The 24,493-nt window shown below is 38.5% G+C and overlaps 1 protein-coding gene across 2 annotated transcripts in view; it reads left to right on the top strand.

Annotated features, from left to right (window-relative positions):
* Positions 1-1,297: 1,297 nt before the first annotated feature.
* Positions 1,298-24,493, top strand: part of CDH10 (cadherin 10) — a 153,804-nt gene continuing 130,608 nt past the window's right edge. For both annotated transcript variants that reach the window (XM_087930734.1, XM_026700880.2), the window contains exon 1: positions 1,298-1,834. The gene's annotated coding sequence lies outside the window, so the exon portion shown is untranslated. The remainder of the gene's footprint in view (positions 1,835-24,493) is intronic.

Raw genomic sequence — 24,493 nt, 5'->3', positions numbered from 1 at the left:
AAATACTTTTTTATTTTTTTCCCCTTCTAGTTTGTATATATGATCCAGAACTGCTTTGACTGCCTCTTCTCACCAAAATTGATAGCACGTTAACATCCAAAACATATTTAAATGGAATACATCCACAGCCCATTTAAATTATTTGTTGACAGGTAGCAAAATGACTAGACTTTGCAGACTTACCATGCTAGGAACACTTCCTTCAAGTGAACACTTGTACTGATTTTCATACTTGAAAGCAGTGCTATTGTGTGTGTGTGTGTGTGTGTTTAAGTGTATCCACCAAACCTTCCTCATACCACAGATTGGATGGAGCAATACTGACATCCTTTGGTTTATTCTTAAGGGACTTTTTGCAGCGAATTCCCATGTGTTAGGAAGCACAAAATCATTGCGCCCCCCACCCCCACAAAAAAAAAAAAAACCCGGGAGGTTTTGGTCCAGTCCGATCCAAGAGGAATCGTGCACAGCCCAATTTGTAGCATGAGGGAACACGAACTGTTCCAGATTTAATGCGTGCAAAGGATGACATCTGCAGAATAGCCAACTATAGGGCAGCAATTCAAGGAATGTTACACACACACACACACACACACACACACACACACACATGTGATGCCAGATGTCGGCTGGGACAAAAAACGCCAGATCGGTAGGAAGCCAGGAAACGAATATTTTGGACTTTGGCTTTGTTTTGCTTAGCTTCTGCAGAAAGCGATGGCACTACTCGTAGCGCCGAACATTTAAATTCAGCAGAAGGCTCCGGGAAAGAATCCAGCACGATCAGTATCTCATAATAGCTTTGCTTCCCCCTCTTTTATAGTGAGGGAGAGCGAGCTGGAAGCGAGCAGCAGTGAAATGCTGCCCTGTCTTCAGTGCCCTGGTTGGAAAATGTAAAGGCAATTTCTTCTGGTATCACCTCCGTGAAGAGTATAATTTAATTTGTCACCTGGCAATAGATGGGACGAGGAGACAAGTACTGCAGTCTCCCGGGAGAGAGAGACGGGTGGGGGGGGGGAATTAAAGATTTCAGAAAGGCAGCCCTCCCCTTTCTCCCCCCTCCCCCACCCCGCAACAACAAACCCTAAACAAACCACCAAGCCCGAAAGTGGTGGTTTTGTGACGGTGTCTTGTTTACCGCGAGCATAGCGGACGGAGCTGATTATTACCTTGGACTTGAAGCACAGAGAGACCCCTTCTGTCAGGAGCTGGAGGAGCGAATCTTCCAAGCAAAGCACACACACACACACACACACACACACACACACACACACACACACACACACACACACACACCCATTCTTTGTATCTCTCCCACACGTTCACTTGCAAATCCCTGGGAAAGCCAGCTCTTCGCCTAGTTTCTGTAACCTTCCCATCACAAGGGCTGCGACTCTCTCAGCAGAACCTTTCTCTTTCTCTGTCTCTCTCTCTCTCTCTCTTTCTCTCCTCCTCCTCCTCCTCCTCCTCTCCTGAGTGGTGGCTTCCCCCCCCCTTCTTTCTTTCTTTTTCTTTTAATCAGGCTCTCTGAATGAAAGCCAGTCAGAGCGAGCAAGCGAGCGAGCGAGCGAGAGATTCAGCCAGCTAGCCAGCGAATGCTTCCCTCCCTCCCTCCCTCCTCCTCCTCCTCCTCCTCCTCGCTTCCCATCCCCGCTGCTTTCCCTGAGAGTTAAGTGATGCTCGCAGAAGACGCCTGAATTCGTTTCGAGTCGACTCAGGGTGGAAGAGGGCAAAATAAGCAGGGGGCTGGAAACTGCGAAAATCCAGAGGAAGATTAGTCCGGGACTTCGGAGATTGCCGCCTGGGTAGGACACGACTAGATTCACAACAAAAGGTAGGACTCTCTTGCCCTTGGCTTTGTAGTGGAAAGGGCACAGGAGTTGAATTTTTTTGGGGAGGGGGGAGGTTTCCCCATCCCCATGTGCCGTGTTCTATTCTATCAACCACAGGGATATAGAACGGGTAACTTTCGCTCGGTCGGCTCTTATAAAAAAAAGAAAAAGAACCTTTCGAAGGTGAAGGTGAAGTTGCGCGAGCGGGTTGCCCTGTATTCTTAAAGCTTGAGCTGCTTCAAATGGGCAATTTGGCGAAGCTAGTCAAAAGAACTGCCGAGCTGGATGCGGGACAGCGTACGAATCCCCTACCTCTCTGTCCAAGACTTCCTAACTAACTAAAAAACAAAACAAAACCTGTAACGTATTTCATTGTTAGGGAAAAGGTGGAGGATGGGAAATTTCAAGGCAACATTTGTAAAGCTTACTAATTCACCCCCTTAGTCCTTATCGTGGGCTTAGCGTGAATGGCAACCATACGTGTTGGAACTCACCTCATCTTTTGTAGAAGATTGCCCGTAGGGGTTTTCAGTTCTGAGGCTAGGTAAATGTCTTCCCTTCCCCCTCCTCCTTCTGTATATTTGGGGTAAATTATGTTTCAAAATGCTCCAAGAGTGTTTGAAGCATAGGAACTTAACTTATTTGCCTGTATTTATAGAGCTACCCAGGGAAATGGGTGAGAAGGCACCCATCCCATGTTGTGATCACAGACTTACAAACCACAAAGAAAGAGAGAGAGAGAGAGAGAGAGAGAGAGAGAGAGAGAGAGAGAGAGGAGAGAGACTTGCGTGTGCCTTCACTGTCCCTGCTGCAATAAAATCCATATTTGATGTGGTGTTAAATTAATGCAGCATGGTGCAAGTCCCCCTCTGTGCTCCCAGCAAGTCACTGTCGGTCGCTTTGTCAGCTGCTCTGTGCCGTGCTCCAAAATTTACAGCAAATGATTGTGCATTATAACGCCAGCTGTAGCTATCTGAGCTAAACAGAGCTTTCGACATCAAGGAGGCCACCAACTGACACATGTGTGGTTGGTAACAAACAGTAGTACCGGACCTATCATCCTGGTTTGCATCTTCCAACTCCATACCCCACCCCCATGGAGCCCTTTCCACATCTTCCCTGACTTACAATCTGGAGAGAGAAAAAACAAAAACAAAAAAGGAGGGATCTGTTTTCAAAATTGTAGCTCATTAGTTTTGAAACGCTTTGAGGTACATTGGTTTATTCTGAGTGGTTAAAAAGAAGAAGCGAGAAGAATGCATTTGATTTTATAAGGTGGATGGTTCCATACTTACATAACCAACTGGTCAAATTTTGCTATTTGTTGAGCCTTTTTTCTAAAATTATCTGTTGTGAAAACTTTGTTGAGCTTAGGTTACTGTTGACTGCATTTCAGATATTTATGCTAATATTCATCACACACACACCCCAAAAATGGGGGAGACAGAAAGGTGGAAGGGGTGAGTAGGATGAGTGCAGAGAATATTCAGAGAAAAAAGAAGGACAAGTTCTATTTGCTTGGGGAAAAACTCTCTCACTGGCTTTAAAAAATGGCAGCATCATTTGGTGGGTAGGGATGAACAGTGTGATTCAGAACATAAATCAAATTATTGAAGCTAAGCCTTTCATCTCAAACCTATTTTGAACAATGAAACTGATCCTTTTGGCATGCTTGATTGAAGGTGGGTGTTCCTAATGTGAAAGTTCGATCTTGAGAAAGAAACTGGTTTTGAATTTCAACCTAGCCTTTAAAACTATGGAGTTACATTTATTAGAATTGGGCTTGATGTCAAATCAAATTGCATTACATGCTTTTTTCTATTACATTTGCAAATACAAAATGATTTGTCTATGAACTATAGAGAAAAAAAATACAGGTCTTCCAGTTTGTGTTGCACTCATTTTATTTTGTTCCTTCTGACTCTAGTTTATGTTGACATATTTGGGTTGTGGATGAGTTTCAGTAAGATTTTTTAGATTTTGTCCAAACAGTCAAATGTTGTGTGCAGGTATACTTGGAGAGTAGAGTGTGTATTTTTATTCTGTAGTGTTCTTTAGTGTTGTAAAGATATACATAATTGTTCCCAGTAATGCAATAATGCATTCCTTTAAATGGGATAGAGGCTGAAAGCAGCTCTGTATTATATTATTACTAAGAAAAGGAAATAAAACTGAAAAACCCATAGTCTCCAGCTACACAGAGGATATATTGCTCTTTTATTATCAATCAAATAAATGTGATGTTAAAGTTAATTCAAAAAGCCCTGATATTGAACATGGCTGGTTAAAAAAAGAAAGACAATTGCTTCATTTTTTAAAAAAATCATCTGAAGTACAGAAGAGAGAATAGGTTAATTTAAAAATGATAACCTTTTCTGGTACTTAAAAAGCCATTTCCTGATTTTAGAAAGATATCCCAAAGGAAGAAAATAACAATGAAGCCTTACTCTTGTTTGCTGTCTGATATTTGCTGAGGTGATTTATTTTCTATGTATTTTTATAATGCTAATAATGCAAATCGTAATAATTGTTCGTGCTCTGTAATGCCACTAGGCTTCAGCAGTTGCACACAGGGTTAGACAAGTGTGAGAAAAAACTCTGAGCAAGTCACACAAAAGAGGTGTAAGAAGAGTGCTTTATGTTCATATTAAGTACTGACCTCTTTCCTTTAAAAAAAAAATGATTAATGATCAGTAGCTGAAGTATTTTATATGATGTATCCAGTTTCCTCATTAAATTGCACCACAGTCCTCCCTGCTCTGCTGTATATAGTGCTGTATTTATCTTCAACTGGGCACAGGGGAAGGCAGGCAGGAATGGAACAAATAAAGCAAGAGGGGGAAAAGATTGATTGATTCAAAGAAAATATGTAAATTATAATTTTTAATAGAGCTGAACTGGAATCTCTTTATGTAATAGATGTAATGAAGCTAACTAATATTTCATCCTCACTGCCGAAGGACTGGATTTTGAGCAAGAGCACAATTTGGACTGTTGCTGATTTTTAAGTTGGTTTGAAAACTTTTCATGCAGCTTTAAAACAATATGGTATATTGCTTTTTTAGATTAGGATTGTGAGAACCTGGATACCCTCTGCTATGGAAAGTCACTACATGGATTTGAATCCATCATTATTTCAGGTCAACCAAACTCATAAGATTGTAGGAGTGTTCTGTATGCCACCTTGACCTCCTGGAACTGAGGTGGAATATATACTTACAAACAAATAGAATGCATTATGATAGCATCTGGAATTAAGGGGATATAACTTTAATTCCACAAATCCCCTAGAAGCATAAGTGTGCTAGGTATAAATGATTCATCCCTTCATGCTTCTACTCCAGAATTGTAGCCATGTTTGTATTCTATCTCAATGAAATACTTGATTCAAATTGTAAAAATAAATATATTGAGACCATTTCCCCCCTGCTGCTGCTGATTATATATATAATGTATTTGCACTATTCATGTGTCTTCTGCTTCACCAGATTTTGGGCAGCTCCCAACAATAAAATATCAATAAATTCTCCAACTCTAAAATCATCATAAAATTATAGACTACAAGGTTACTTAATAGCCAGAAACATAGAATTGATGAACCACAGGGACAATCATAGCAACTGCCATTTTGACAACCTACCAAAGGTTCAACAAGAATGAATCCTTTCCCTTGTTCTGGAAAATCACTATGGAAGATCCATCTTTTCTTAAAAAGAAAGAGACTTCCAAAGACTTGGAGTGACAAAGATAAAAACTTCTCTCTGTGCTGCCATTCTCCAGACCAGTGGTTCTCAACCTTTTCTTCTCCACGGAATCCACTTAAATATCTTTTGTAGCCACAGACTATGGTCATGAACTCCCAAGACTTAACTCAAGATGTAAATTGTAACATTTCTTCAATCTTCCTGGTGATGAGATTATGTCCCCTCAGGGGTCTACAGACCACAAATTGAGAAACACTATTCCAAACTATATGGGGAATAAACCATCTAATAGTTTAAGAATACTTTATTTGGAGAAAGCAATCCTATGAAAATTGAAGAAAGTGAAGGGACCTTCAACTGTATCCAGAAACCTACTGTAAACCAATTCTGCTCTTACAGATTGGGCGTATACTCAGGGGTGGGCTTCACATTTTTTTTAGCAAGGGGCTCTCTGCCCTAAATGTGACTGGGTGGGTGTGGCCAACTTGATGTTGCTTCTTTGCCTAATAATCTAAAAAAGAATATATATCAAAAAGTTGTTTATTATTTCATGCATTTGATACTTAAATAAAAGACTGGGTGAAACCAGGCTAAATAGCAGTGTCTGGAGAGGGATCTTGGACTCTTAGTAGAGTTTCTGGTGAGTTACATGATTCTTATTATTTGGGAATTAATCTGCTCGGAGGCTAGTGTTATCTGATTTTCTCAATGGCTCTCCCTTGCAAGCACTAAGTGGAATGTTTATCTAGTTTGTAACACTTTTATGAAGTGTGAAATACCCTTGGCTGAACGTCCAAAAGTTCAATTAAGCCTATCCAGAGCTTTCCCTTGCTGCTTGTCTTTCTGAGGTTATTGGGGGCTCTCCAAGCCCTGCAGAGTTTTAGCCAGCAGCCCACCCCTGCATATATTGCCAAACCAGGACTAGCCACTAGCAATTTGGAAGCTATATTTTACACCTACTGCAGTTTCTCAGTTGTCTTTGAAACAAAGCTCCAGTAAAGCAACTTACAGTGATCCAGTAAGTTACAATGCTCCTTGTTAATCTGTAAAACATATTGAGAATCCTGCCATGATTCCATTTTTTTTTTGGGGGGGGGGTGATCATGAAAACATAGCAAAACAAACAAAATTTTTATATTGCCCTTTATATACTTGCTGCCTTTAACCATTGTCCACCAGAAGTTTAAATAGTTTTCACTCTAAAATTCAGGCTACAATGGATAGGTTGTTATCCAGTCATTAAGTTATGGTCTTTATTCACAAAATGAAAAAAAAAAAATCATCTCACAAGTGATGTTTTTATACTATTTTCATTTGTTTCTCTCTGCTCAGTCCCATTTTTCTTAATTATAATCATTTGGCCAGGGCTGAATTTGGATTTGTGAAACTTCCAGTTTCAGGCCTTTCATCAAAGCCTATTAACATTCTAATTAATTCTCATTATGCAGCTCAACCTTGGTATCAAATCCCATTGATGACAGTGATAGAAACTAGCGCTACTTTGGCTAAGAATTTGGGATATAAAGTTGGAGATGACTTACATTTTTATTGAGAAAAAAATGAGATGTTTAACTGTGGTTGGATTGCAAACTTAATCAAATTGCCTTACATATGTTCGATTTCTACTTCTCCATCCATCCATCCCTCCTCCTCCATTTCTCACTTGCAACACTGGATCAGAATATGCAGAGCTTCTCCCCTTCCCAAGACAAGGTTGTTTAATGCTACTGTGAAGTGTGGTTTGAGTATCAATCTGCTATCAAGGGCATTTATACACTGTGCTATATACAGTAAGCATGTACATTAGAATGGATTTCATTCTATTGTATCTTATTTTTCCACATAGTCTTATTATCTATAAAGATTGCTGAGTTCTCTGAAAATGTGAGGCTATTGTGTAGGCATGCTTTCATAATCTTGTACCCTCTAGATGTGCTTTATTGCAAGTTGTAAGATATAGGCTGAAGATTCTGAAACTTGTGATCTTCTAGCACATCTGGAAAGCACCAGATTGGGAGGAGGAAGCAATTATACCCTCTTTCCCCTTTTATTTTGTCCTGGGATGAATAATTCATTATCTAAGATAAACTTGTGATTCTTATTCTTTATGAAATTTGCTGATCCATGAAGGTTAACACTGCAAGTAAAACTATACTTGTAGATAGACCTGTAGATGTACAAAAGACATTCAACTTTCAAGACAATTGTAAAACTATTTAGAATGCCTGAAAACTATTATTAATAAAATAGATGTACTACATAGGTAGGGTGGCAGAATAACTCAATGGTTATTAAGATGCTGGGCTTGTCGGCTGAAAAGCCAGTAGCCCAGGTTCAAGACCCAAGCTCCACGTGATGAAATGAGCCCCCGTCCTCACTCCAGCTCCTACAAATGCAAGTAGATAAATAGATACCGCTTAGGTAGGGAAGGTAACAGCACTCCGTGACATCATGCTGACCACATGACCGCAGAAATGTTTTCAGACAGCACTGGCTCAATGGCCTTGAAACAGAGATGAGCACCACCCCCTATAGTCAGCAATGATTAGTGGAGTAAAATCTGCAGGGAGGTATGGACAAAAGTGCTTTCATAGGCTTTTTGAAAGGTTAAGATTTTCATAATCCTTATTTGATGTAGAGGACTGATTTAAACAGTTTTATCTGATGGTATTTGCAAGTAATGTTCCTTAAAGCTGAATACACACATTTCTTTTGCACTTGATAATGGGTAATACATTGTAAATAGTTCCACTGCAGATTAGTATGTAAATATTCCCCATCATTAAAAGCAAAATGAAACAGAAACACTTTAGAGTTGGTATCAGAAAACAATGTTCTCTTAGTCTTTTGCTATGTAAGTCTTTAATATGGGACCATCATGGCTACAATCTGAATAATGGGTGGCTATTAATGGCATAATAAATAATTTCTCATAAAACTGGTGTGAATTTCAGTTCCCTTACTATATAGTCTAGTAACATTCAGATACAAAAATTGTGTAAGCGAGAGAGGTCACAAAGGAAACAGCACTCTACCAATTCTAGCTTTGATGTTTCGGGTTTTTTTTTTTCTCTCCATAATTTTATCTGTAACTGTCAGCTTTACAAGGTATTCTGCCTTGAGATCCAGAAACTGACTGCATAGGAAGACAATAACAATATTCTGAGATAGGTTATAGCAACAGAATCTTGAAAATCTCCTTATGCTTCACCTTTCCTCCCTCTTATATCTTGGTGAGTCAAGGAGGAGCACCATCACTTTTCCGGGGTTTGAGGAAGTCTTCCTTCCTTGTTATTTCTGTAACAAATTCTGAATAGTCCTTTCAAGTACTTTTCCATGGCTGTCTGCACTAGTATTCAGTTTATTTTTGTATTACTATTTAACATGCAGGGTTATCTGAAAGCTATACTAAGAAAAGGCAAGATGGCAGCCATGATGTTGCAATAAAGCTCCACCTGTTTTTCTTTACTCATGGTACAGCTTCACTTGCTCCATTATGGCTACTGTCTTCACTTTTTTTTAAACCATACACTATGGACATCTCTGCTAACAGGCATGAAAAAGAGGCATAGGAATTTTAATTTATAATATACAGCATTTCTGCTATCTGTTTTAAATTGGTATTTCCCTGATACCCTTGACAGAATTGTCTGTGCAGTAGATTCCTGGACATTGGGTTGATAAAAACAAATTTTGTGCTGCAGTGGTAATTTTCCTGGAAGGATTTTTTTTGAAATTCTGCTTAACTTGCTGTTTTACCTCAGACATGATTAAAGTAACAGTGTCTCAACTAAACCATGCTAGTGGTGTGCAATTTTTTTCTGATTTCTAATTTCAGTCAATATAAAATCAAATCTTATGATTTTTTTTCAGTTTTATTTTTTTAACACTACATATGGAGGGTTTTTCTTTCTGCCAGCAACAGATGCCCTTACTCTAAAATAAAGAAAGAAAAGAAAACCCTTTTCCAAAGTAAGCATTGTTGTTTCCTTTATTTTTGCATAGTTAGTGGAGGATGGGGGCATGTGAATTGAAATAGTAATTTGACATCCTTGCTCAAAATTGTATGACTTTAATGCAGCATAGTAACATTTGTGACTCTTATAACTTTTAAGAACCAAAGCACATGTTTAGATAAAAGACAAAAGGATAATTCTGTATGGATGGAGGGATGGAAAGAGAGACAAACAGACAGATAGATGTAATCTATGGTATGTGTGTTTGCCTATATATGCAGATATGTGTAAACAGAGAGAAGGAATTATTTTGTATTCATAGTATTTTAAAAAAGAACACTGTATATGATTGTCTGCAGATTAATTGAACATATCATCAAAAACACTGAGAAGCCAGAGTGAATTGACAATCTATAGTCGAAGAAAAGAAATTGATAAAATGACTGCCATTATAATTAGATACTATCATTTAGTCAACATTAAATATTAGTAAGACCTGCCTTCTGCAGACGAGTAGTGCAATTTTATAAAAAGTACTTGCATGACAGGGATACAGGAAACTAAAATTTTTGTCCTTCAAATCAAGATGAAAATTTCTTGCAATCTAGAGAGCAAAGCTGAAGTGAAAAATATATATATTTATTGGTTGATTGGACTTCATACCATTCAAGAACAGGAGTTCTATAGATAACAGATTGGCCCACATTGACTTTGACCTTCTCCATCTCCTCCTCACCATCATTACCACCATCGTTATCACCATGGTCATTATTATTTAAAAAACACACAAGTATTCCCATGAACACATATGATATTCTGACATACTTAGCCCATAATGAAGTACAACAGACTGATTAAAACTAAAGAGATCAGCCAAGTACCCCTTTCTGCAAATATTGTGATTACACAAAGCTGATATCGAACTATTTTCTGCTTCCCTGACCACCTTGTGACAAATGGCATGTTGTCCTTAATTCATGGCAGCTTAGCTATTGAGAAATCAGTGGTAGTATTCCTTTCTAATGTAATTAAGCTAGCAAGATGGAATCTTGACAAACTGGCCTGTATGTGGATTCCAATATGGGAAACATGTCAACCATACGGTGGTATCACTGGCTTGAAGTTCACATTATTCATTGATTTAAAATATCTATCTCCATCTCCTATCCAAAGGAACTGACTGTCTAAGAAAAGGCTTATGCATTCCTACTAGCATATAGCTCAATGTTTACTTATTGGGCATCCCAATTTCTTTATTTATTAAATTTATATCCTGCCTGTCTCTCAAGTAACTAATCTAATCCCTTCACCATAAGACTTTTTTTAAAAATCTCCAGTGAAGTATACATTCAGATTAGAATAGTGCCCAAAGCACTTTTTTTTCCAAAATGATGCATAAATTAGAATCGAGGAAAGTCTGACTCTCTACCAGGGGTGTCAAACTCAATTTCATTGAGTGCTACATCAGGGTTGTGTTTGACCTCAGGGAGGCAGGGTGGATGTGGCCGGGGTAGCTGTAGTCAGCTTGATGTCACTCATGTTGGAGTGCCTGTAGTGGCCCAAGTCCTCTGCCAGCAAAAATGGGCTCCTGAGCTCCATTTTCAGCTGTGACAGTCTCCTGCAACCCTCTGCCAGTGAAAAGAGAGATCTATTTTCACTGGCAGAGAAACTGTGGGATAGTCCTTTTCTGTTTCCATGGTAGCCCTTCAAGCCAGATCTAAGTACCCTGGATTCGGCCTGCAGGTCTTGAGTTTGACACTCCTGCTGTACACCATGAATATGTTCTTTTTTGTGTTCTTTTAATTAAAATAAAATGCATTAGTACTTACAGATCATGATATATTTACACACATTAGCAGGGAATGTGGGAGTATAAAGAGAGGAAAAATGTGACAAAGGGTGTGTCTTCCAATCAAACCAGTACAGTCTCTTGCTGAATCAATGCATTATTTTAATTTCTTACAGTTGGGCCCAGGATAAATGGATGGGTTAAACAAGAGAACCCAACATAAAAATGCCTATGTCAGCATTCCAGAAAAACTCAACTCTAATTAAAAACTCTGAGACAGGCATTTTCTCAAAATTCCCTTTTATTAGAGTAGTTATACTGGCACATCTGGGAAAACCTGAATCTGAAAGTTCCTGGTTTTCGTCCAATAAATAAAAAATAAAAAATCCATCCCCTGCACCCATGATTCCATCACATACCCCAATCACCATCTGTTCCAACTTGAGACATTCTACTATTCCTCAACCAGGTGCAGAAATAATGTGGCCTTGACTTTAAAGAATTATATTATTATATAATTCTTTATATCTAACTACATACGCTCCATGAAATTCCCCCCTCCCATCTTCCCACGCTCAAGAATGTGGCAGCATGGAAGCTTCTGGTGCTAATATGGCTTCCAATGTTGACAGCCTAATATGCTGTTAAATTGCATTGTTGTGCCCATTTTCTTAACTAATAGTAATCCTATTAACTGTAGTAGTCATATTGAACAAATGCAGAGAGCTGTGCAGCTAAAATGAATAAATTACACACATGCATAAAATCTAAGAATCATGAAGCTAATTTTGATTAGGTGACTCTACCAAAAATACTTTAAAATAATAGCAAAAAAGGGAAAAAAATTGGAAGCAACAGGGTGTGCAAATTCACCCTATCCAATACACAAATCTGAAAATCTGTCAGGGTGGAAGTTACAGTTGTCTCTGCAGGGATACTATTCCAGAGACCAGACACCACAACAAAGAACAGCTTGTTTATTCATCCATTCATTTTAAAAAGAGCATTTAATAGGTATGAAAAGATCTACAGCTTCTCTGTTTGTAGCCCAAGCACAAGCAAGGCATCTTTTGTAATACTGCTGTCTAGTGGGGTTTCTTTCTTTCTTTCTTTCTTTCTTTCTTTCTTTCTTTCTTTCTTTCTTTCTTTCTTTCTTTCTTTCTTTCTTTCGTTTTCCTTCCTTCCTTCCTTCCTTCCTTCCTTCCTTCCTTCCTTCCTTCCTTCCTTCCTTCCTTTAATTTCAATCTTTCTGTGTTGACTCATGGTTACTGGAGGGACAACTTGCTGGGGTTTCCTGGCAATATTTTTGGAAGTGGTTTGCCATTTGCTTTTGTGGAAGCCGTTGGCTGTCAGTACTTTAGTCAGGCTGTATAGTTCAGTCTTTATGTGTGTCTTGTCTGCCAGGCATTTGGTTCTAGCAATTAGTGTTTTGGCCACGGAGTTTATCTGTGCTGGGTGGTGATGGGATTGGGCGTTGAGGTAGCGGTTGGTGTGTGTTTTCTTCTGGTATATGGTGTATCCTAGTTTGCCATCTGTTTTTTTGTAGATTAGTACATCTAGGAATGGTAGTTGTTTGTTTGTTTCCATTTCCATGGTGAGCTTGATTTTGGGGTGTGTGCTGTTTAGGTGTGTTAGGAAATTGTTTAGGTTTTCTTTTCCATGGGGCCAAATCACATATGTATCATCGATGTATCTTAACCATAGTTTGGGTTTGTGGGTGGCATTAGCTAGGGCTCTGGATTCGAATTCTTGCATGAACAGGTTTGCAGTGATGGGTGACAGTTTTCTTGTATCTTTGTCCTTTGTATATGAAATATGTGTTGGTTAAGCAGTGTTCTGTTAGTTCCACGAGGTGTTTAGCTGGTTGGTATTTATTTTTGATGATTTCAAGAGTTTCTTTTATTGGGACTTGAGTGAATAGTGAAACCACGTCGAAACTTACAAGCAGATCTTCTTGTTCCACGTGTAGATCTTTGATCATTTCCAAGAAGTGGTATGAGTTTTGTACATGTGAAGCTGCTGTTTCAGCATGGGGCTGTAGCTGTTTTGTTAAGTGTTTAGCTAAATTTTGTAGTGGTGCTCCTCTGGAGCTGACTATGGGTCTGAGAGGTATGCCTTCTTTGTGTATTTTTGGGAGGCCGTATAGTTTGGGACATCTGGAAGATTTTTCTCTTGGGATGATTGTCTGTTGGATCTCTTTGCTCATGTGGCTGGTTATAATTTTCTTCTTGGTTAATTTTTCCAGATATGTGGTTGGGTCTGTGTTTATGGATTTGTATGTGGAGTCTTGGAGTAGGTCTGTCAATTTTGTTTCGTAGTCTTTTCTGTCCATTACTACTGTGGCATTCCCTTTGTCTTCTGGAAGTATGATTATGCTGCTATCCTTTTTTAGGGCTTGCAGTGCTTTTAGTTCTTTGTACAAGTTGCTTTTGGGTGGTTACAAAACTAGATGAAAGATAAAAATAGCTAAAAAATATTACATGAAATAAATAGCCCAGACTAAAATAATCTGATAAACAATAAAATCAATAAAACAAAAAAGGGACCAGTGAGCAAATAATAAACATAAAATCCTGTCCTGGGACAAAAGTCAGGTTTTCAAAGCTTTCTGGAACCCTAGGAGACAGGGCACCATGTTTTACTTGGTGGTGGGGGCATGTGTGTTGCTATTCCAGAGAGGGAACTAAAACAGAAAGCACACTTCCTCCATCTCTCATGATAGCAGTGTTGAATGGGGGAGATCTGGAGCATACTCATTCCTCTGGAACTTACTGGATGGGCAGAAACAATTAAAGGCAATATCTCTTGGATATCCAGGCTCTATACCATACAGGGCTTTATAGGTCATAAAACAAAACCTTGAGTTCCACTGGGAAACCACTGGTAAGCAATGTACCTTGCATAGTAGTTATGAAGCAGGGGCTTACTGAGATTCATCCATTAATTTTTGAAGGATCAAATATGATTCCCCCCTAATTATTTATGACTTTTGTAAAATTCTGATTTTGTATTGTGTCTGTCACACACAGTGAGAAACAGAGAAAGAGAAAGTGACAGTTAGGAATGCTAAAAACGTTTGGAGTATTAAAATACTAACTGTGATCACCAGACATAAATTTACTCTTCTGAATTGGAACATGGAACTCACTTTCCTTCTTGCAGCTTCAAAGAAGTAGCAAATGTTGGAAATTGTGTCCTCTTATACCAAAAGGACTCAGTACTGGTTCATTTTACAAACCATCATACTCTCTCTCTCTCTCTCTCTCTGTGTGTGTGTGTGTGTGTGTGTGTGTGTGTTTCTTTGTTTGTTTGAATGTATTAGCCACCCAACCTGAATGGATTTGAGATATATGATTTGGAGGCTGAATTTGGGTCAGCAGATCATTTGTTTCTCAAGTTTCTGTCTCAAAGAAAGGAATTTGTAATAGCTTTATTCCACATTTTATTGACAGAAGTCAATTATCCTAACATTAACATTCATGTAGTCACTTTTTCATGACCTAAGTAACTGTGCAAATTTGAGGAATAGTCTGCAAATTGGATTCCATAAGGCTGGGTAGAGTAATTAGAATGCTTAATTCACCGTGTGAAGTAGCATAAAATATATAGCCTCTCTTTGCTATTGTGATTCTATGAATTATTGTATTGTTTTAAATCTCTCTCTTATTAAAGAGTCAAAGCCCAGATTTCATCTGAAGAACTGGTATAATTTTTCTTTGATACAGTTTATATATAAAATAAAGGTGGGAAACAAACAGACTTATCTGGTCCCAATACCCTGTAGCTTTCTTATATGTTCATCAAAGGTGCCTTTGGATTGATTTACATTTCCAACATATATTTGATACGCCATTATATATCTTTGATAGTTTATCATATATTATATGCCAACAACATAATCACCTTTTATAAATTAATCTTTCAAATTATAATTCAATGTAGCATTGTAGTTCTATATATCTATTGGTTCCTATCTCTTATAAGTTACTATAGGGATTCAGAACAATGCTTTCTTAAGGCAAATTTAAGAGTAATTTAGATTGTCACTACTCTGTTAGGTGTTTTGGTTGCTATTTTTTTTAAATATCTGTGCTATGATGTGGAAAGTAAATGAGGTTAAGTCCATTGCATAATTAACTTCTTTTTTTTTTTTTTTGGAAGGAGAAAAAATATATGCAATTACTTCAGAGTGAAATGTTTGAATATCACTGGCTGCAGGGGATTTCAAATTTTGTTTAGTTACTGCCAATTCTTCAAACTCACTGAGAATTAAGAATATAAGTTTGGACTAGAAGTTTCATACTCTCTAGCACTGTTCACCAAAGTATAAATTCAAATAAGTTATTTCTAATCCCACAATAGAAATTAACATTCTGTAAACTCAAGTCATTCACTATTTTGATTTTTAAAGAGTTAATTGTCCTTAAAAAAATTCACAGATCTCAAAAAAAATATATTGTTCATTATATGTAACAGATAAGTTTTAATAGTAATAACTATGCTCCAACAATAAGGAAATAACTAAGAATATATTTATTCATTTGTATATTTATATTCTGATTTCTATATATTGGAAAATGAAATGTATTACAGCAATAAAAACAGAAAATGTAAACAGTCACTTTTAATTCAATTTTAGAATGAAATCAAACATTTAAAATACTGTTCATAAATACACAATTAAAAGCTTGGTAAAAAGAGATATGTCTTAATGTTTCCTCAGCATAAAAACAAGAAACAAAGACTTTTATTCTGTCAATTATTTGTTATATTCAGAAGTTTTTATGGGTTTTTTCCCCCCTGCTCAATGCTTTGTTCAAGTTTGCAGTGCAAATTTAAATATATTTAAGAGTAAACCTGTGGATTTTATTATAAAACTTGCTTCCACAATTTAAGCTTGAAATAGCATCCCTCCTAAGGATTGCAGATGGGTTGCATTATGAGGATGATATAAATATTAGAAAAACCACATGGGGTGCAATGACATGTATATGACCTTATAACACTGCTGCATCTGTGGAGATAGCATGGCTAAAACACCCTCCACCCTGGCCCAAGACTCATTCAATGTACACCTGTGCATTTTTATAGATGTATACCCTAGGAATTGGCAAATGTGCTAATGTAGTGGAAAATGTTCTGCTCAGCTATGCTAACCTATCAATTAGAAGTGCATTGAAGAAAAGAAGCCAATTGCTACATGGGAAATGAGGCAGATTTATTTTAATTTGTATATGTTGGACACATTTCACTGAATGCCTTGAAAATGAACGTGGAGGTCAAAACTGTCATCATGACATTTAGTGATGCTCAAGCCAGAATGGAATAGGCAAAAGGGCATCTCCCCCAAAAGAATAAAATCACTACAAGATTTGACCATACTACAGTAAGCTCCTTCTCAGCAGAAGCAGCAGAAAATTCATAATGGACTCAATGGCATATTATAGAACTAGCAACTCAGAGCAGGCTGAACACAGCTCTCTTTCCTAGCTAAGGTATATATGGTTATTACTGCATCTTGGTTTGTGATAATTATGATGTCTGGCTGATAGGTTGATTCGTCCCATCCCTTGCCCTTTTTCAAAGCCTTTGTATGTAACAACTTGCTTCCAGAAGTTGTGAATGTGCCAACACTGGAAGTTTTAAAGAAGTGATTGGACAACCATTTGTCAAAATGGTATAGGGTTTCCTGCCTGATAAGGGGGTTGGACTAGATGACCTCCAAGGTCCGTTCCAACTCTGCTCTTCTGTTATTCTGTTATTCCCAGTTAAAATTAACTTGCTGCACAGCACAGGGTTAAGTCCAGCCTTATTTTTTTTAAAAAAGGTCTAGTATTATTTTAAAGGATTGCTAAACCTGGCCTTAAAAGAGCCTTCATAAGACAATCAAAGTCTAAATGCTTTGGAATGCAGATCCCCGTTTCCCATACAGAAAGAAGCACCAAAGAGGCAAATAGGACTGGACAGATCCCAAGCCCTGACAGTGTGAACAGCCACATCATCAGTGACATGTGCTAGATTATATACCCACATGATAAAAGGTGTTGGAAGAAGGGAGGACACTATTTTCACCTTGGAATTGCTAAGAATAACTTTAAGCTGCTTCAGGTATGGAGATGAGAGGGAGGCAATGTCACAAGGACATAGCAGGGGGGAAGAGTGCAATTGTATCCATGTTTGTGCCATAGTTGAGGAGATGACGGAAAGAATCCTGTCTGAATATTTTTCTGAAATAAATTTAAGGCTAATTAATTAATTATCAGATATAGATTTTGATTGCATATAATTTTGACGTATCCTTTGCATTAACAGGCCTAAAATGAAATTATTATTTAAAATAGACAACATGGCAAATTATGATCTGTAGAGTTGGATTAAAATAAGATGTAATAAACATGATTAGGATTACTAGCATTCAGATGGATGGATGTAATAAGCCACTAATGGAGTCATATTATGTTTAATGTGTATTAAATTTAAATGTCTCTGAAAGTATATGGGTACCAGCAGTTAGCAATGAATAGTGTATCATAGTGACTGTCAAATGCACACATACATATACATATACATATACATATACATATACATACATACATACATACATACATACATACATACGTTTTCTTAAGTTTTCATGGGTACTTACATATATATATATGGTGTTCAGCTTTATTCGGGTGTTTTCCCATTTCATTATAATTATGCTTTTAAAGTTGTAGCAACGTTTTGGCAGAATCTCATCTGCCATCATCAGGCTTCTGTATTGTGTTCATCTGTGAGCCAGACTTTCACAGCTGTTTCAGTTTTAAATTTGGGGCTAGCCAACTGCTGTGCCAGAATGATTTTTTCTTCATCCTGATTGTGTTTATTGGTCTTGGAATTTGCTGTGTTCTGCTTGATTGGTGTTTCTAACATCTTCTGTCTGTTTTGTGGCTTTTTTGGTCTTGATTGGCTGGCAACATTGTGTTCCAGTATTGGAGGCTTTTAGTGTAGCTTGGCTCCGAGTAAATGGACGGCTATCATTTATTAGGAAGCTAGGTTTCATCTGGGTGCCTGGTTGAGCTGGAGGTATCAGGCGGGATCTGTTTGTGCCCAGGTGTTTGCCTGGCTTGTGGTGTGGAGATTTTTTTGTTTGTGAGTGCAGGCTTTCATATAATTGACAGTCTGGTGGAATCATCTATTCATGCTTTCAGGTCTTTTTTCAATCTCTATGGCTTCTCTGATAATTCTGTGGCTGGGATTTTCTATAGTGGCTAGGGTTTTGATGCCATTGAAGTCGATGCTATGACCTGTTGCTTTCATGTGTTGGACTAGTGAGGAAGTGTGTTCCAGCTTTTTTATTGCATTTTTGTGTTCATCCAGGTGGGTACTTATTCTTTTATTGGTCTGTCCAATGTATGTGGCCGGGCATGATGCACAGGGGACTTCATATATGCTTTGTTTTCCAGGTCAGTTTTATCTTTGGGGTTTCTTAGGATGGCTGCTATTTTTCTGTCTGTTTTGAAGGCAGTCTTGATGTGATGCCTGTGTAGTATCTTACTGATTTTGTCTGTAGTACCTCTTATGTAGGGCAGGACAGCTGTTCCATAGGTCTGTTCATCTTCTAGGTCTCCATTATGTCTCAGTGTATTTTTGTGGATCAAGCCGGTTATTTTGCTTTTGTGGAAGCTGTTAGCTGTCAGTACTTTAGTCAGGGTGCATAGTTCAGTCTTTCCGTGTGTCTTGTCTGCCAGGCATTTGGTTCTGGCGATTAGTGTTTAGGCCACAGAGTTTATCTGTGCTGGGTGGTGGTGGGATTGGGCGTTGAGGTAGTGGTTGGTGTGTGTTTTCTTCTGGTATATGGTGTGTCTTAGTGTGCCATCTGTTTTTTTGTAGATTAGTACATCTAGGAATGGTAGTTGTTTGTTTGTTTCCGTTTCCATGGTGAACTTGATTTTGGGGCGTGTGCTCTTTAGGTATGTTAGGAAATTGTTTAGGTTTTCTTTTCCATGGGGCCAAATCACAAATGTGTCATCGATGTATCTTAACCATAGTTTGGGTTTGTGGGTGGCATTAGCTAGGGCTCTGAATTCAAATTCTTCCATGAACAGGTTTGCAATGAAGGGTGACAGTGGTGATCCCATAGGGGCTCCTTCAATTTTCTTGTATCTTTGTCCTTTGTATATGAAATATGTGTTCGTTAAGCAGTATTCTGCTAGTTTTATGAGGTGTTTAGTGGTTGGTATTTATTTTTGATGATTTCAAGAGTTTCTTTTATTGGGACTTGAGTGAATAGTGAAACCACGTCGAAACTTACAAGCAGATCTTCTTGTTCCACGTGTAGATCTTTGATCATTTCCAAGAAGTGGTATGAGTTTTGTACATGTGAAGCTGCTACTTCTGCATGGGGCTGTAGCTGCTTTGCTAAGTGTTTAGCTAGGTTTTGTAGTGGTATTCCTCTGGAGCTGCCTATGGGTCTGAGAGGTATGCCTTCTTTGTGTATTTTTGGGAGGTCGTATAGTTTGGGACATCTGGAAGATTTTTCTCTTGGGATGATCGTCTGTTGGATCTCTTTGCTCATGTCGCTGATTATAATTTTCTTCTTGGTTATTTTTTCCAGATATGTGGTTGGGTCTGTGTTTATGGGTTTGTATGTGGAGTCTTGGAACATACATACATACATACATACATACATACATACATATATATATATATATATATATATATATATATATATGGATCTTTGGTTGTTCGGGTTTTCTCCCGCGTAAGATTCGAAGTATCTAGGCAACGTTTCGATGAAGTCTCATTCATCATCTTCAGGCTTCTGTCTCCGGCTCTGTGCTTCTCAGAGTAATGTGAGATTGCAGCTGCTTCCTCCTTTTAACTGCCAGTGGGGTGGGACTTGATTGGGTGGGGGCTTGGCTGTGTTCTGATTGGGTGGGGTGTGTTCTCATTGGTAGGGGTTTGGCTGTGTTCTGATTGGTTGGGGGTTAGCCGTGTTCTGATTGGTTGGAGGCGTGTTCTGTTCAGGTGGGGGCTTGGTTGTGCTCAGGTTAGTCTTAGTTGCTGGGGATTTGAGCCGGTGAGTTGTGATCTTGCTGTTTGGCTTCTAGTACGTGGGTCCTGCTGCATCTTCATAGTGGGTGTCGGTTTGCTTCACGTATGGCTCAGAGGGGTTTGAAGTGGGTAGTGATGCAGCTGCAGTGCAGCTTCTGGTCCATGGTCGTGTCTCATTTTCTGAATGGGTGGGAGTCTGTTTTCTATATGGAAGTGTGGTGGTGGCATCTTGTGTGGCTCTCATGGGTGTGGGTCTGGTGTCCTTCTTCATGTTAGGTACTCGTCTGTTCATGAGGGCGGGTTTCCAAATGGCTGGAAGGCGGGAGGTGTCATCTCGTTTGTTCATGCTGTGTGGGCGTTTTTCTATCTCTATGGCTTCTCTGATTATTCTGCTGTTGAAGCCATAGAGATAGAAAAACGCCCACACAGCATGAACAAACGAGATGACACCTCCGCCTTCCAGCCATTTGGAAACCCGCCTCATGAACAGACGAGTACCTAACATGAAGAAGGACACCAGACCCACACCCATGAGAGCCACACAAGATGCCACCACCACACTTCCATATAGAAAACAGACTCCCACCCATTCAGAAAATGAGACACGACCATGGACCAGAAGCTGCACTGCAGCTGCATCACTACCCACTTCAAACCCTCTGAGCCATACATGAAGCAAACCGACACCCACTATGAAGATGCAGCAGGACCACGTACTAGAAGCCAAACAGCAAGATCACAACTCACCGGCTCAAATCCCCAGCAACTAAGACTAACCTGAGCACAACCAAGCCCCACCTGAACAGAACACGCTCCAACCAATCAGAACACGGCTAACCCCCAACCAATCAGAACACAGCCAAACCCCTACCAATGAGAACACACCCCACCCAATCAGAACACAGCCAAGCCCCACCCAATCAAGTCCCACCCCACTGGCAGTTAAAAGGAGGAAGCAGCTGCAATCTCACATTACTCTGAGAAGCACAGAGCCGGAGACAGAAGCCTGAAGATGATGAATGAGACTTCATCGAACGTTGCCTAGATACTTCGAATCTTACGCGGAGAAAACCCGAACAACCAAAGATCCACATACAAATACCATGAGAACCTCAGAAAACAAATATATATATATATATATATATATATATATATGTGTGTGTGTGTGTGTGTGTGTGTGTGTGTGTGTGTGTGTGTGTGTAGGTGTGTATATATATATATATATATATATATATATATATATATGCATGCATACACACACACACACACACACACACACACACACACACACACACACATATATATATTTATATGCACAGAGAGGAAGGAATTATCAAGTGCACATTAATGATAAATGTAATTTTCTTCCCCTTTTGATATCATATCTAGGCAAAATTCTACAAGCATATAGAAATGACTTTTGTGACTAAGAATTATATTAAAGAGATTCTAAAAGAGTACCTGCTTTGGTAAAATACTCTTATATTTAGAGTCTTCAGAAGTTTATCCAGCTAATCTTATTTTACTGAACATTTCATTTTGAAAGCAACTGATGATTTTTAAATTTCTCTCTCCTGGCTTCTTTAATATGTTTACTTGGAGTTCTTTAATAAATAAATCTATTGAAAAATGAGTTGATTTAGTTCTTTTCCTATCTGGTAGAACAGTTTTATTCATGTGGCAAAAATCTGGTCATATTCATTTACATGAATTTTTAAGAAGTTCAAGTAAGCGAATCATAAGCTTTTTAGTTGTTATTGCTTATATTAAAATGGAAATAGGATATATTTCTTTCTTGCATCTTAATTTGGGATTGGGGAAATAGCTTACACCTTAATTCAATTATTTTTAATGCATTTCTATGTAAACACAGAAAGACTGTTCATGTTGTTTTCAGAGGATAATTTCCTTCCTACCAGAAACCATTATCTATGATGGTTGTGGGAACAGTTTATAAAGTTCAGGAGGTTATTTCTGCTCATCCAATAAAGTCTATTAGGGCAGACACTCTCTGAGTCTTATTGAGGGACCCTCATCATCAGGTAAAATCAGAGGTGGTATTCAGCAAGTTCTGACCAGTTCTGGAGAACCGGTAGCAGAAATTTTGAGTGGTTCAGAGAACCAGCAAATACCACCTCTGACTGGAGATTTTACAGTATCCTTCCCCTGCCATGCCCACCAAGCCACACCCACAGAACCAGTAGTAAAAAAATTGAATCCCATCACCAGGTAAAATGATAGTGCAGCATTTCTGTCTTTCCCTTTTGAACTGATCCATCTATCGGTCAGTACCATTCCTCAAGAAAGCTGCCAAGAATTGACTGTCACATAAGCAAACAAAGAAATGTTTAATCTCACCATTGTGAAGACTGAATTTGCAGTAAAATGTTATACACTATTAAGATGGAAATGTTGTAGTGTGGTGGAAGTCTTCTAGTTCAGGGGTCTCCAACCTTTTGGACCTCAGGGACCACCAAACTCATAATTTTAGATCCCAAGGACCACTAACTGGTTCTGTGGGTGTGGCCTAATTTGTGGGTGTGGCTTGGTGGCCATGTGACTGGCTGGGCATGGCTTCTATGTAAATATTATAAATATTTATATTAATATTGATTTTTTTTATAAAAAAAGCAACTTTTACCCCAAATCAGGCAAAGCAGGCAGATTGAGTTGCTCACAGAATCACATATTCATTCAGAAATCTATCTATCTGCCATTGGCTAGCTCAATCTGTCACATAAAATTTGCTTGCAAGCAAACTCACAAAATTAACTCACAACACACCATGTATGTAAATATTGATTTTTGTTATATAAAAAGAGCAACTTTTACCCCAAATCAGGCAAACAGGCAGATTGAGTTGCTCACAGAATCATTCAGTGATCTATCTATCTGCCATCGGCTAGCTCAGTCTTTCAAATTTGCTTGCCGTGAGTCTGCACTGAATAATAGAACCTTCAGTCCTAAGGGAAGTTCAGCTGTGCTTAAAAGCAGAGCCGAAGATCTAAAGACTAGCTAGAAAGCAAGAAATCCAACCATTTCCTGCTTCCTAGCTAATCTAAATCTCCCAGCACAGCAGAACAGAAGATGGTCGGAAAAACGAAAAATAGCAATTTAGCAGGCAAGTTTACCCGGTAAGGAATGAGTAGGCGGGGAGGGTTTCTGCGAGCCATGTGCAGCCTTGTGTTTGTGCACAGCCTGGATTAATTGCTTTGTGGGGGTGCTCTGGGGGTGAGATTCCTCTTGATGCCCACCAAAATTTTCTCACGGCCCACCAGTGGGCTGCGGCCCACCGGTTGGTGACCACTGTTCTAGTCCAACCTCCCCTGCTCAAGCAGGAAATCTTATACTATTGCAGACAAATATCTGTCCCATCTCTTCTTAAAAATCTCCAGCACTTACAGGTTTTGAAGGTGTCCGGTTCCACTGATTAATTCTTAAACATCTGTTAGCTAGTGGATCACAACTCAAGAGGTCTGTGTTGTTAGAAGCTCCATTCCCTAACAAGTTATTGATTTGATAGAAGTTTGTGAAAGCAGGTATCAGTTCATATTCTGTGTTTTTAGATATATGATTTTGATGGATCAACAAAAATGTACATTTTTTTTGTATTTTGATATCCTAACATGCAGTATGATGTGGAAAACTAATTCCTAAAGTTAGCAAACTGGAAAAGAAAGAATACTTAGGCGATAAATCTACCTTATATACTGAATGTAAGCCCATTTGTGGATAAGCCAGTCCTTGAATTTTTATGAGGGCATTCTGAGAGTTGGTGTCCACACATCTTAAAGTTTCTGAGGTTGAGAAACACTAATGTAGATTATATAAACAAGGTGGAGTATGAACTGTAACTGAAAATTAGTGTATCAAAAGGCCAAGTTAGATGTGTGAGATAGGAAAAATGGTAAACATAACAGAATGCCAATATTTAAATGGTGAAAGATTAGAGCATGTGCATGGATTTGTGTATTTGATAGAATGTTTACTAAGATAGAGATATGGATGGAGAATTCTTTAAGATGTACAAATTATATCAAAAAGGCAGTAGAAAATACTTAGAAATGTGAGGAATTTATCAAAACAAGTGAAGCAGTTGTACTATAGGAATGTGAATTTACTCATTTTTGAATATGAAAATAATAGTAGGACCTGTCAGAAGAAACACAAAGC

This window comes from Pseudonaja textilis, chromosome 3 (assembly GCF_049901715.1).
Source record: "Pseudonaja textilis isolate UNSWEBS1 chromosome 3, rPseTex1.2, whole genome shotgun sequence".
Taxonomy (NCBI): domain Eukaryota; kingdom Metazoa; phylum Chordata; class Lepidosauria; order Squamata; family Elapidae; genus Pseudonaja; species Pseudonaja textilis.
The sequence above is the reverse complement of the archived record's forward strand: the minus strand, read 5'-3'. Positions and strand labels throughout refer to the sequence as shown.